The sequence below is a fragment of the Somniosus microcephalus genome, chromosome 4, assembly GCF_052327205.1.
Source record: "Somniosus microcephalus isolate GS21.2 chromosome 4, FLI_Smic_1.0, whole genome shotgun sequence".
Lineage (NCBI taxonomy): Eukaryota > Metazoa > Chordata > Chondrichthyes > Squaliformes > Somniosidae > Somniosus > Somniosus microcephalus.
The window spans coordinates 66,184,968-66,200,177 of record NC_140990.1 but is presented as its reverse complement, the minus strand read 5'-3'; the positions used below and the strand labels follow the sequence as shown (position 1 = coordinate 66,200,177).

General features: G+C 46.7%; 1 pseudogene across 1 annotated transcript in view; it reads right to left on the bottom strand.

Annotated features, from left to right (window-relative positions):
- LOC147119105 (uncharacterized) overlaps nucleotides 1–15,126 on the bottom strand; it is a 125,339-nt pseudogene extending 110,213 nt beyond the window's left edge. The window contains exon 1 of the transcript XR_015077874.1: nucleotides 14,296–15,126. The product of XR_015077874.1 is annotated as an uncharacterized LOC147119105 (transcript). The remainder of the gene's footprint in view (nucleotides 1–14,295) is intronic.
- Between the last annotated feature and the right edge of the window lie 84 nt (nucleotides 15,127–15,210).

The window sequence follows — 15,210 nt, the reverse complement described above, 5'->3', positions numbered from 1 at the left end:
GTGGTCTAACCAAGGTTCTATATAAATCTAACATTACCTCCCTGCATTGTTATTATATTCCTCTAGAAATGAACCCCAGTGTTTTCTTTCCACGCTTTATGGCCTTATCAACTTGCGTTACTACTTTTAGCTATTTATGTGTATTTCCAGATCTCTTTGCTACTTTACTCCATTTAGTTTCTTACCTTCTTAGGAATAGGTGGCCTCCTTATTCCTCCCACCAAAATGAACCACCTCACATTTCACTATATTGAATTTCATTTCCCATTTATCTGCACAGTCTGAAAGCCTGTTTATGTATTCCTGTATTTCTGTGCAGTCAAAATTATTAGCTTTTTATCACCCAATTTGGCGTCATCTTCAAATTGCGACAATATACCTCCAATTTCTGAGTGCAGTTTATGGTAAACAAATATTTACAATTGGGGCTTTCCATAGTGGGGCATTTACCCAGAATCCCCCGCGCGGCAGACTGTGCCCCATCAATGACCACAGGAGCTCAGTGCGCAGGCGCAAGACAGGCTGTGCTCTGAGCATGTGCAGGGCCAGTGGAGGCTTTGGGCTGATGAGGAAGACACGGTTCCTGGAGGCGGTAGGAGATTGTGGGCTCGGGGTGCAATTGGACCTGCGGCTGGGCTGGAAAGCTTCATAAACACCCGGTGTAGGCCTCAGGCCCCGAATAAGAGCCCACAGGCCCCGTGTTTGCCCCGCGGTGACAGGCCCAGCCGCCCGGGTCAGCGGGGTCACTGGCCGCCATCTTGGGCAGGGCGGGGTCACTGCGCATGCGCGGCCATCTTGGCCAGGAACAGTGAGTGGGCGGGGCTTCAGGGACCCAGTGACCAGGAGAGACAATCATTGACTCATTGATTTTATTCTCACTCTGCACACAGCGGGTGTAGAACTGACCCCAACCAGAGTAGAGGGAGGGGGAAAACTGGGAGTGGAGGAAAGAAATGTTGGAGATGGTGCGATGGGTTTGGATTTCAGCACAGGGAGGAGGGAGAGTGTGTGGGATGGGGATTTACAGCTTTGGGGTTAAAATGTGTTATTTTGGTCATATTTCTAGAATTGCCATTTTCTGCCCACAGGGCAATCACAGGGCACTGACCAACACCTCAGTTTGTCAGAATAGGGCAGGTGGAACCGAGCCAGAGGCAGCTCTGGGACTTCATCTTCTGAGCATTGGGTTGGGAAACAAGAATGCCATTGTTTATTGGGCCCTGGCGAGCACTGCCCTCCCTCCCACAATTTTAATATTTTGATGCATCTGTCTATTTATATACTAGGAATCTTTTAATTGCTTTCACATCAAAATTCATTTATTATTAAACCTTCACAGAAGACAACTGTGGTAACAATTGAATAAAACTCAGAGAGTTGTCGGGATCTGGAACGCTCTACCTGAAAAGGTCATGAGCTGATTCCATCAATGATTTTAAAAGGGAGTTGGGCGGGTACTTGAGGATGAGGATCTTACAGGGTTACGGACAACAAGCAGGGATGTGGGACTAAGCACGAGTGCTCATTCTAAGAGCCAGCACAGGCCCGATGGGCCAAATGGCCTCCTTCGTGCTGTACGTTTCAATGATTCGATGAAAACTAACAGAACCAAACAAAGAAATGATCTTCCTTGGTTATTGATCATTTCACTAAATTTCAACACTCTATACACCAACAACAACTTGTATTTATATAGAGCTTTTAAAACATCTCATGGCACTTTACAGTAGCGCAGTCAGACAATAATTGACACACATACTTTGTTTGTGGTCCAGTGCACTGACACAAAGTTCCTTCACAACTGTAACAATTTTATTGTGGTTGCTGTGAAGGCTGCGCTCACTCTGCTCGTACACCTGGTCTCCAAAGGATGCAAAACAGGACTAATGCTGCCGAGCTCAGCTCTTTTTGATCAGAAAATATCAACTGTTTCGCCTCGCCAGGAAATGTACAAAAGAGGCAGCAGTGCTGATTGGCTGCCCAGGAAAGTCCTATTTAGATTAAACTCCTTCACCCAGAGAGTGCTGAGAATGTGGAACTTGCTGCCACAGGGAGTAGTTGATGCGAAGAGCGTGGATGCATTTAAGGGGAAGCTGGATAAACACATGGGAGAAAGGAATATGAGATGCTGATAGGGTGAGATGAAGAGAGATGGGAGGAGGCTCGTGTGGAGCATAAACACCGCATGGGCCAGTTGGGCCGATTGGCCTGTTTCTGTGCTGTACAATCTATGTAATTTTATGTAATAAGAGAGGAAAGAATGTTCCATAGAAACTAGAATTATCTTCTGCATTTTAATCCTGAACTTACAGTGATGACTTTTGTAAACTGCCTTTACAGGGAATATCATCAGCCTTTGAATGTGGAAGGAGAAATGTTTGTCTGTTTTGTCTGTGGGAAAAGATTTCAAAGCTCAGTGTGACTGGAAAAGCACCGAGACACACAGACCCGAGTGAGAGTGTTCCAGTGCACTGACTGTGGAAAGAGCTTTAACCAGTTACACAGCCTGAAAAAACATCGCACCATTCACAGCGGGGAGAAACTGGACACATGTTCTATGTGTGGACGAGGCTTCAACCGATTGTCCAACCTGGAGAGACACAAGGACACCCACACCATGGAGAAACCGTGGAAATGTGGGGACTATGGGAAGGGATTCAATTACCCATCTGAGCTGGAAACTCATCGACACAGTCACACCGAGGAGAGGCCAGTCACCTGCTCCAAGTGTGGGAAGGGATTCAGTAAGTCATCCAACCTGCTGGCACACCAGCGAGTTCACACCGGGGAGAGACCGTTCACCTGCTCCGAGTGTGGGAAGGGATTCAGTCAGTCATCCCACCTTCTGACACACCAGCGAGTTCACACAGAGGAAAGACCATTCAGTTGCTCTCACTGTGGGAAAAGGTTCAGGCAGTCATCTCACCTCATTGAGCACCAGTGCATTCACACTGGGGAGAGACCGTTCACCTGCCCTGTGTGTGGGAAGGGATTCACGAATTCATTCGCCCTGCTGATACACCAGCACATTCACACTGTAGAGAGGCCATTCACCTGCTCTGTGTGTGGGAAGGGATTCACTAATTCATCCACCCTGCTGATACACCAGCACATTCACACTGCAGAGAGGCCGTTCACCTGCTCCGTGTGTGGGAAGGGATTCACTAATTCCTCCGACCTTCTGAGACACCAGCGCATTCACACTGGGGAGAGGCCGTTCACCTGCTCCGTGTGTGGGAAAGGATTCATTCGGTCATCCCACCTGCTGACACACTAGCGAGTTCACACTGGGGAGATGCCATTCACCTGCTCCGTGTGTGGGAAGGGATTCACTCAGTCATCCAACCTGCTGAGACACCAGCGAGTTCACAAGTGACTACAGGGGTTGGATTCTGCTGTTATTGCTGCTGCTAATCACATCCAGGACTGAACCATGTTCATTCTGACAATCGGAGTTTGTTTCTGCTGATGTTAATAACCCCCACAACTGGGCTTGAGTTTAATATTTTGGATATATAGCTGATTGACTTGTCGGAGCTGCAGTGTTCGTTTGAGAACCGCTGTCTGATCTTCCCCATAATAGTCCCTGAATTATTTTACAATAAAATTATGAACTTTTATTTCAATCGTATATTAATCTTAGGTATAAAATCTACAATTCAGTGTCTGAAAGGTTCCACTGATTAACATCTCATCTCCAGTTAGAAAGTGCAGATTAATCCTTGCTGACAATTCTTACTGACTTGCACATTACACACAGTGGCACCTCCATTATCCACCAGAAAGAAGGGGAATGGGAATTGGTGGAGACTTGAGAATCCCCAAATGTTGCCCCTCCCGTCTGGTACAGCAATCCCCTCGGCACGGGAATGGAGACATAGAGTCATAGAGTTACGCAGCACAGAAAGAGGCCCTTCGGCCCATCGTGTCCGTGCCGGCCATCAGGCCCTGTCTATTCTAATCCCATTTTCCAGCACTTGGTCCGTAGCCTTGTATGCTATGGCATTTCAAGTGCTCATCTAAATGCTTCTTGAACGTTGTGAGGGTTCCTGCCTCTACCACCCTTTCAGGCAGTGAGTTCCAGATTCCAAACACCCTCTGGGTAAAAAAGTTTTTCCTCAAATCCCCTCTAAACCTCCTGCCCCTTACCTTGAAACTATGCCCGCTGGTTATTGACCCCTCTACTAAGGGGTATAGTTGCTTTCTATCTACCCTATCTATGCCTCTCATAATTTTGTACACCTCAATCAGGTCCCCCTCAGCCTTCTCTGCTCTAAGGAAAACAACCCCAGCCTGTCCAGTCTCTCTTCACAGCTGAAACCATAGCTCCAGCCCAGGTAACATCCTGGTGAATCTCCTCTGCACCCTCTCCAATGCAATCACATCCTTCCTACAGTGTGGCAACCAGAACTGCACACAGTATTCCAGCTGTGGCCTAACTAGTGTTTTCTACAGCTCCATCATAACCTCCCTGCTCTTATATTCTATACCTTGGCTAATGAAGGCAAGTATCCCATATGCCTTTTTAACTACCTTATCTATCTGTCCTGCTGCCTTCAGTGATCTATGTACATGCACACCAAGGTCCCTCTGATCCTCTGTCCTTCCTAGGGTCTTACCATTCATTGTGTATTCCCTTGCCTTGTTAGTCCTCCCAAAATGCATCACCTCACACTTTTCAGGGTTAAATTCCATTTGCCACTGTTCTGCCCATCTAACTAACCCATCTATATCATCCTGTAGCCTGAGGCTTCCCTCCTCGCTATTTACCACTCCACCAATTTTCGTGTAATCTGTGAGCTTACTGATCATACCTCCTACATTCATATCTAAATCATTAATGTACACTACAAACAGCAAAGGACCCAGCGCCAATCCCTGTGGTACACCACTGGACACAGGCTTCCAGTCACAAAAACAACCTTCGACCATCACCCTCTGCCTCCTGCCACTAAGCCAATTTTGGATCCAATGTGCCAAATTGCCCTGGATCCCATGGGCTCTTACCTTCTTGACCAGTCTCCCATGCGGGACTTTGTCAAAAGCCTTACTGAAGTCCATGTAGACTACATCAACTGCAGTACCCTCATCCACAGACCTAGTCACCCCCTCGAAAAATTCAATCAAATTGGTTAGACATGATCTCCCCTTGACAAAGCCATGCTGACTATCCTTGATTAATCCTTGCCTCGCCAAGTGGAGATGAATTCTGCCCCTCAGAATTTTTTCCAATAATTTCCCTACCACTGATGTTAGGCTCACTGGCCTGTAATTCTCTGGTTTATTCCTTCTTGAATAATGGTACTACGTTAGCTGTCCTCCAGTCCTCTGGCACCTCCCCTGTGGCCAGAGAGGTTCTGAAAATTTGTGTCAGAGCCCCTGCAATCTCCTCCCTTGCCTCACACAGCAGCCTGGGATACATCTCATCTGGGCCTGGGGATTTATCCACTTTTAAACCCGCTAAAACCGCTAGTACCTCCTCCCTCTCAATACTAAGTTGTTAAAGTATATCACAATCCCCCTGCCTGATTTCTATGCCTACATCGTCCTTCTCCATCGTGAACACAGATGCAAAATATTCATTTAAAACCTCACATCTTCCGGCTCTACACACAGATTGCCACTTTGGTCCCTAATGGGCCCTACTCTTTCCCTGGTTATCCTCTTGCCCTTAATATACTTATAAAACACCTTGGGATTTTCCTTTATTTTGCCTGCCAGTGTTTCTTCATGCCCCCTCTTCGCTCTCCTAATTTCCTTTTTAAGTACCCCCCTGCACTTTCTATACTCCTCTAGGGCTTCCACTGTTTTTAGTCCTTTGTATCTGCCAAAAGCCTCCCTTTTTTTCCTAATCCATTCTTGTATATCCCTTGACATCCAGGGTTCCCTGGGCTTGTTGGTCCCACCCTTGACCTTTATGGGAACATATTGGCGTTGTACTCTCTCTATTTCCTTTCTGAAAGACTCCCACTGCTCTGATGTGGATTTTCCTACAAGTAGCTGATCCCAATCCACTTTGGCCAGATCCTGCCTTATCATATTAAAATTGGCATTCCCCCAATTTAGTACCTTTATTTCCAGTCCATCTTTGTCCTTTTCCATGACCTTAAATCTCACCGAATTATGGTCACTGTCACCAAAATGCCCTCCTACTGACACTTCTACCACTTGCCCGGCTACATTCCCTAGAATTATGTCCAGTACCGCCCCCTCTCTTGTAGGACTTTCTACATGCTGGCTCAAAAAGCTCTCCTGGATGCACTTTAAGAATTCCGCACCCTCTAAGCCTTTCACACTCTGACTATCCCAGTTAATATTGGGGAAGTTGAAATCTCCTACTATTATTACCCTATTATTTCTACACTTCACTGAGATTTGCCTACATGTCTGTTCCTCTATTTCCCTCTGACTGTTTGGGGGCCTATACTACACTCCCAGCAAAGTGCTTGCCCCCTTTCTGTTTTTAAGTTCTACCCATATGGCCTCATTAGAGGAACCTGCTAAGATATCATCCCTCCTTACAGCAGTAATTGACGCCTTGATTAATATTGCGACATCCCCTCCTCTTTTACACCCCCCTCTGTCTCGCCTGAAGATTCTATACCCCGGAATAATGAGCTGCCCCTCCCTCAACCTCTGTGATAGCAACAATAGCATGCTCCCATGTGTTCATCAACACCTTCAATTCATCTGCCTTACTCGCAAGACTCCTTGCATTAAAATAAATGCCATCCAGCCTTGCCATACTCCCTTGTGCCGTTACATATTTGCGCTGACTTGTTTTTTCCTCTATATTTGGTTGTGCATCACCCCCTACTATAGCTCCACTCCATATCCCATCCCCCTGCCAAGTTAGTTTAAACCCCCCCAACAGTACTAGCAAACCTCCCCGCAAGGATGTTGGTCCCGTTCCGGTTCAGGTGCAACCCGTCCGGCTTGTACAGGTCCCACCTTCCCCAGAAGCAGACCCAGTGATCCAGGTAACTAAAGCCCTCCCTCCTGCACCAACTCTTTAGCCATGCATTCATCTGCTCTATCCTCCTATTCCTATACTCACTGGCACGTGGTACCGGGAGTAATCCAGAGATTACAACCTTTGAGGTCCTGTTTTTTAATCTGCTACCTAGCTCCCTAAATTCTTGTTGCAGGACCTCATCCCTCTTTCTACCCATGTCATTGGTACCAATGTGAACCACGACCTCTGACAGTTTGCCCTCCCCCTTCAGAATGCCCTGCAGCTGTTCAGTGACATCCGTGACCCTGGCACCAGGGAGACAACATACCGTCCTGTAGTCATGTCTGCGGCCACAGAAACGTCTATCTGTTCCCCTAATGATAGAATCCCCTATCACTATTGCTCTCCCACTCTTTTTCCTCCCCTCCTGTGCAGCTGAGCCACTCGTAGTGCCACGGACTTGGTTCTTGCTGCATTCCCCTGAGAAACCATCTCCCCCAGCAGTGTCCAAAACAAAATCTGTCAGAGAGGGAGATGGACCCAGGGGACTCCTGCACTACCTTCCTAGTTCTTTTACTCTGTCTGGCGGTCACCCATTTCCTGTCTGCCTGTGCACTCTTTACCTGCGGTGTGACCATCTCGTTAAACGTGCTATCCACGAAGTTCACAGCTTTGCGGATGCTCCACAGTGACCCCAGCTGCAGCTCCAGCTCCGAAATGCGGCTTTCAAGTAGCTGCAGCTGGAGACACTTCCTGCACATGTGTTCGCCCTGGACACCGAAAGTGTCCCTGACTTTCCACATAGCACAGGAGGAGCACGCCACGCTGCTGAGCTGCCCTGCCATGTCCTACCCTTAGTTTACTCCCTTTAAATTAAAGAATATTAAATACACTAGGGACCTTACTTCCCTTTAAACACTACTTACTCTAAACTAGAGTCCTTACTTTCACATTAACGACTGGACTGTAGAAATACTCACCAGGTCCTACTTACCAATCAGCTCCTTCCCTGGTTGTGACGTCACGTTAGCGGTTTCGCAGCTGTTGTTGTTTGACTGCTCCCGCTCTCGGACTCTTTCCTTGGTGTAAAGTAAGAACCAATTCCTACAGGGTGAAAAGTTAGGAAAAACAAAGGTGAGACAACTCCAGTTATAGTAACGGGATGAGTTAAAGGTATTTACTCAGACGGGCGGAAGGTGGGAAGTGGTGTTCCACGGGGATCAGTGCTGGGACCACTGTTGTTCACCATTTACATGAATGATTTGGACTCGGGAATCAGAAGTACAATTTCAAAATTTGCTGATGACACTAAATTGGGGGGTGTAGTTAATACTGAGGAAGACAGCGATAACATCCTTGTAGAATTATTCAGTTGTGTTCAGTAAATAGCAGCATCTTTTAATTTGCTTTGACTGATCACATCACTATATAGTTATGTGAAAAACAGAAATCATTAACAGCTCCCAATTTCAGAATTGTCAGATTCAAACTCAACTTCTTCCAAGTACAATCTAACATTTCAATATTAGGACTGTTGTCTAACACAATCCAAACACAGTGACACACAGACAGATGGGCAGGTGTAGCTTCACAGCGAATCCTTTCAAGCCTCACTAAAAAGTGGCAGGCTGGCAATCCATTGTTCACGAATGGAGTTCTGATCTTTGTAAATTAAGAAAGGAAATGCGTGGAAATGTGTCAAAGAGTTGATTAACAGAGTGGGGCATCATCTCCCTTTGATTTCTATTTCTGACACCAGGCAACAGAAAAAGGTCATTACAACACGACATAAACAGACTCTTCAGGTGTGAGACATCAGACTTCAGAACAACACGTCTGCCAGCTCTGGCCACAAACCTCAGTACAGTCAACCTTTCAGCAGCTGCAGCCTGGATTAAATAACTAGTAGTTTAACATGCCTAGTAGAGCTTTTGTGTCAAAATAGAAGAAATGTATTTGTGACACACACACAATTAATAATTACATCACAATGTGATTGTGAGGATCGATTATTGCCTCTTGATACCTTCCGTGCCCACCAGTCGAGGAAGGTATCAAGTGAACCAGTGGCCACCACCTGCTCCCTCTCCGGGGCCAGCCGGGCAGGGACAAGACTACGGGAGAGAGGCAGGCAACCAGAGTGATCCCCCATGGGCCCCGCCCATCCTGGGCCTACAAATTGCTGTTTTCGACAGGCCCAAGAGCAGGTCCAAGAGAAGATCCTCTGACTTACCCACCCCCCTCCACACCGGGCGGCCAAAGATTAGGAGCGTGGGGCTAAAGTGTAACCAAGAGTTGAGGAGCAGCCCCTTCAGGTAACTATACAGGGGCTGCAACCTCTCACACTGAATATATACACGGCCCATGGACTCCTCTAGGCCGCAAAAACACAACTGGCCTTGGAGTCCGGAAAGGAGTTTAAAAACTGTTGCACATGACAGCTCCTTGCAACAGTCTCCACCCCAGATCCCCAATGGTGCAGGGAAGGACCCCCGCGTAAAGAGCCCTCCATTGGGGAACCTCACCTCCGCCGGACAGCCAGATGACCCGCCAGTCTGAATGCGATTGGGCAATAAACAAAATGAATCAATAAATGATACAGAAACCCGAGTCCCCGGGTCCTCAGCCCTGGTGTGAAGTACGCTGGCCACCAATTTTCCATTACTAACTCGCACCTCAGGCCCTGCCCAGTCTGGTTTAATTACTAAATGTTTTCTAACTCAGGTCCAGGCCTGTTATTCTGAGGGAAACTTACAAGGCCTCATTTATTGGTGTGTCCCACCCGAGTGGCTGTTAATGGCTTTAATAAACTGGCAGCAAGGTTTATTTAAAGGTGGAAAGAGGTGAAAAACGCCACTAGCGATGCCTCAAAACTCACGGACAGAGAAATCCACTTCATCAGCGCCCCTGCCACAGGACTCAATATCCACCCCCTCCACCACTGGTGCGCTGTGTCTGCAGTATGTACGGTCTACAAGATGACCACGGTCAGGCCGTGTGGAGTCAAAGGCCAGGCAGCAGAATGGATGGAAAGATCGCAACAAACTTCCCTTAACTCCAACCCTCTGATTTCTGTTTTGTAGCCATCTTTCCATCCATTCTGCTGCCTGGCCCTTCACTCCACACGGCCTGACCTGGGTCATCTTGTCGATCTTACAAACTGTTATGGATAGCAAGCTGGTTAGAAAACAGAAAACAGAGAGTAGGGGTTAAGAGTGGCAAAAGGTGGGAAGTGGTGTTCCACAGGGATTGGTGCTGGGACCACTGTTGTTCACCATTTACAGAAACGATTTGGACTCGGGAATCAGAGGTACAAGTCCAAAATTTATCCATGACACCAAATTGAGAGGTAGAGTTAATACTGAGGAAGACTGACAACATGCAAGAAAACATTAATAAACTTACAGAATGGGAGGGTAATTAGCAAATTAATGTTAAGAAAGGTGGTGCATTTTGGTAGGAAGAATAAGAAGGCCACAAACTACTTGGAAAATAAGAGTCTAAATGGGGTGGAAGAGCAAAGGGATCTCGGGGTCCAGATACACAAATCACTAAAAGTAGCGACGCAGGTTAATGAGGCCATAACAGGAGCAAACAATGGACTGGGGATCATTTCTAGAGGGATAGAATTGAAAAGCAGAAAAGTTATTTTAAACTTGTATCGAACCTTGGTTAGACCACACTTGGCGTACAGTGAACAGTTCTGGTCTCCATATTATAAAAAGGATATAGAGGCACTGGAGAAGGTGGAAAAAGGCTTTGCAAGGATGATCCCAGAACTGAGAGGATATACTTATCAGGAAAGGCTGAACAGGCTGGGGCTCTTTTCTCTAGAATAAAGAGAAGGCCGATGGGTGACCTGATCGAGGTCTTTAAGATTATGAAAAGGTTATATCGGGTGGACCTGGAGAAAATGTTTCCACTTGTGGGGAGTCCAAAACTACAGGTCATAAATATAACACAGTCTCTAATAAATCCAATGGGGAATTCAGGGGAAAGTTCTTTACCCACAGAGGTCAGAATGTGGAACGTGCTACCACAAGGAGTAGTTGAGGCGAATAGCACAGATACATTCATGGGGAAGGTAGATAAGCCCATGAGGGAGAAAGGAATAGAAGGATATGCTAATAGGGTTAGATAAAGAGTGGGGGGAGGAGACTCGTGTGGAGCAGAAACACCGGCATTGACCAGTTGGGCCGAATGGCCTGTCCTGTGCTGTAGACTCTGTAATTCTATGTAACTCTGTGTAACTATGTCTTCTGACGAAGCTGAAAAAGCTTTTGCTATTATTACCATAATTGTGCAGCATCTTCTTTTTCAAAGATCTCTGAACTTCTCTAATGGCTGCTTTTGACTCCCTCAATTCTGGGTGATATTTGTCTCTATTCTCCTGTAAACTGAACTCACCTTGATCTGAACTGGGTTCAATGTAAGACAGTTCAGCGAGTCAGGAGTCATTCACCCCTAGACCTACGCTGGCAGGTAAAACCCTAGACGGTTCCTTAGAAAGGAATCATAAGAACATAAGAAATAGGAGAAGGAATAGGCCACTTGGCCCCTCGAGCCTGCTCCGCCATTCAGTAAGATCATGGCTGATCTGATCTTGGGCTGAAAGCCACTTCGCCGCCCGCTCCCCATAACCCTTCACTCCCTTATCTTGCAAAAATCTGTCTATCTCCACCTTAAATGTATTTAATGACCCAGCCTCCACAGCTCGCTGGGGCAGAGAATTCCACAGATTTATGACCCTCTGAGAGAAGAAATTCCTCCTCATCTCAGTTTTAAATGGCCGACCCATTATTCTGAAACTATGCCCCCGAGTTCTAGATTTCCCCACGAGGGGAATCATCCTCTCTGCATCTACCTTGTCGAGCCTCCTCAGTCTCTTATATGTTTCAATAAGATCACCTCTCATTCTTCTAAACTTCAATGCGTATAACCTGTTCAACCTTTCTTCATAAGTCAACCCCCTCATCTCTGGAATTAACCTAGTGAATCGTCTCTGAACTGCCTCCATTGCAAGTATATCCTTCCTTAAATAAGGAGACCAAAACTGTACGCAGTACTCCAGGTGTGGGCTCACCAATACCCTGTACAGTTGTAGCAGGACTTCCCTGCTTTTATACTCCAACCCCCTTGAAATAAAGGCCAACATTCCATTAGCCTTTTTGATTACTTGCTGTACCTGCAGGCTAACTTTTTGTGTTTCATGCACAAGGACCCCCAGGTCCCTCTGAACTGTAGCATTTTGTAATCTCTCTCCATTTAAATAATCATTTGCTTTTTTATTTTTCCTGCCGAAGTGTATAACCTCGCACTTTCCCACATTATACTCCATCTGCCAAATGTTTGCCCATTCACTTAGCCTGTCTATATCCCTTTGCAGGTTCTTTGAGTCCTCTGCACACCTGGCTTTCTCACCCATCTTTGTATCATCCGCAAACTTGGCTACATTACACTCGGTCCCTTCATCAAGTCATTAATGTAGATTGTGAATAGTTGGGGCCCCAGCACCGATCCCTGTGGCAACCTGTTGCCAACCGGAAAATGACCCATTTACCCTGACTCTCTGCTTTCTGTTAGTTAGCCAATCCTTTATCCATGCTAATATATTACCCCCAACTCCGTGAGCTCTTACGTTATGCAGTAACCTTTTATGTCGAATGCCTTCTGGAAATCCAAATACACCACATCCACTGGCTCACCTTTGTCCACCCTACTCGTTACATCCTCAAAGAACTCCAACAAATTTGTTAAACATGATTTCCCTGACTCTGCTTGACTGCATTATGATTTTCCAAATGCCCTGCTACTGCTTCCTTAATGAAGGACTCCAACATTTTCCCAACGACAGATGTTGGGCTAACTGGTCTATAGTTTCCTGCTTTCTGTCTCCCTCCTTTCTTAAATAGTTGTGTTACATTTGCGGTTTTCCAATCCGCTGGGACCTCTCCAGAGTCCAGGGAATTTTGGTATATTGCAACCAATGCATCCACTATCTCTGCAGCCACTTCTTTTAAGACCCTGGGATGCAGGCCATCTGGTCCAGGGGACTTGTCGTCTTTTAGTCCCATTATTTTACCAAGTACTATTTCTTTAGTGCTAGTGATTGTCTTTAGTTCCCCCTCCCTGTGGCCCCTTGATTATCCATTATTGGGATGTTGTTAGTGTCTTCTACTGTGAAGACAGATACAAAATATTTGTTCAGTCTCTACCATTTCCCCGTTCCCCATTATTAATTCCCCAGTCTCATCCTCTAAGGGACCAACATTTAGTTTAGAATCCTCTGGTTCCTCAGAATATATTTGTCAGGATACTGAAGCCCAGCTTTCTTACCGTCCACTCCTGGAGGCCCCACTCCCTGAGTCTACAACCTTCAGCAGGGTCAGTGGTGGAGTTCTACAGCGGGAGTGATCCCAGAGTAACTGTCGGGATCGCACCCCGTGGATGTTCCGGGTCGTGTATTTTTAGTTATCCTGGTGTCTAACACACACACATCAATAAAACAGGGAATTCCTGGAAACACGCTGCAGGTCCTTCTTTATCTGGAGATCAAATGTCTGTTGTATAATTGTACCAGCAGTTAACAGGCTCCTGTGAACTCCTCCATCTGCTATTTTAATGCAGACTTTAACCAATTTATTTTAAACAGGTTTATTTTAAATGGGTTAGTGCCTGCCTTAAAATGTTGGACTCAGGACTGTCACACACACATATTAAATCGTCGCAGAATAATTACCAGTCATTTTTAGACTGGAAATTTAAACCTGCCGTTTCATTTTCAGTCAGGAACAGATCTCAGTTTGACACCAATCTCTGATTTGACAGCACGTTTCCAGCATTCACCGTTGTTCTTCCTGACTCTAAACACAGTTGTAAAGGAGCCTTCTGTTCCATGCCTAGGAGCTCTGAACCATGGCAGAGAGCGGCTGCGACACATTTCTCACACGCCTCGAGATTAACCCACACGGAGACTTTGCTGTCAGTGAAGAGAGACGAGAAAGACCAAAGTGCCATTTGCCCCTCTCAGTGTGGCCCTGAAGGACTGTGTCCAGGCTAAAGTTCTGTTCCCGCCGTACGATCCTACCCCAGATTGTCCTTTCTGAGCTCCAGCCAGGTGATGCTAAACACTCAGGTGAGAAAGACAAAAATCTACAACAATGTGTTGAAAACAAAGCTGATTTATTTGACATCCATCCAAAATATTAAACTCCAGCCCAGTTAGGGAGTTATTATCATCAGAAACAAACCCCAACTGTCAGAATGAACATGGTTCAGTCCTGGATGTGATTAACAGCAGCAATAACAGCAGAATCCAACCCCTGCAGTCACTTGTGAACTCTCTGGTGTCTCAGCAGGTTTGATTTCTGAATGAATTCCTTCCCACACTCAGAGCAGGTGAACGGCCTCTCCCCAGTGTGAACTCGCTGGTGTCCCAGCAGATCCTTTTTGCTTTTAAATCTCTTCTCACAGTCAGAACATGTAAAAGGTCTATCATCGGTGTGAACTCGCTGGTGTGCCAGCAGTGTGTATGACCGAATGAATCCCTTCCCACACACAGGACAGGTGAACGGCCTCTCGCCAGTGTGAGTGCGCTGGTGTACAGTGAGGTCAAATGATCGCCTGAACCCAGTCCCACAGTGAGAGCACCTGAACGGCCTCTCGTCAGTGTGAACAGTTTGATGGCATGTCAGCTCCCAGGAACTTTTATAGCACTTCCCGCAGTCCGAGCATTTAAAAGGTCTCTCGTCAGTGTGAACTCGCCCGTGCTTCAGCAGAGTGGATGAATTAATAAATCCTTTCCCACACTCGGAGCAGGTGAAGGGTCTCGCCCCAGAGTTACTGCGCTGGTGTCTCTGCAGATCACTTCTGCTTTTAAATCTCTTCTCACAATCAGAACATTTAAAAGGTCTCTTATCAGTGTGGACAAGTTGGTGTGTCAGCAGGTGGGGTGACTGAGTGAATCCCTTCCCACACACGGAGCAGGTGAACGGCCTCTCCCCCGTGTGAACTCGCTGGTGTGTCAGCAGAGTGGATGAACGAGTGAATCCCTTCCCACACACGGAGCAGGTGAACGGTCTCTCCCCAGTGTGAACAAGTTGATGTGTCAGCAGGGTGGATGAACGAGTGAATTCCTTCCCACACTTGGAGCAGGTGAACGGCATCTCCCTGGTGTGAACTCGTGCGATGATGCCCTGAACCTCTTCCCACAGTGAGAGCAGTTGAACAACGTGCAAGCGCTGTGAATGTGCTGG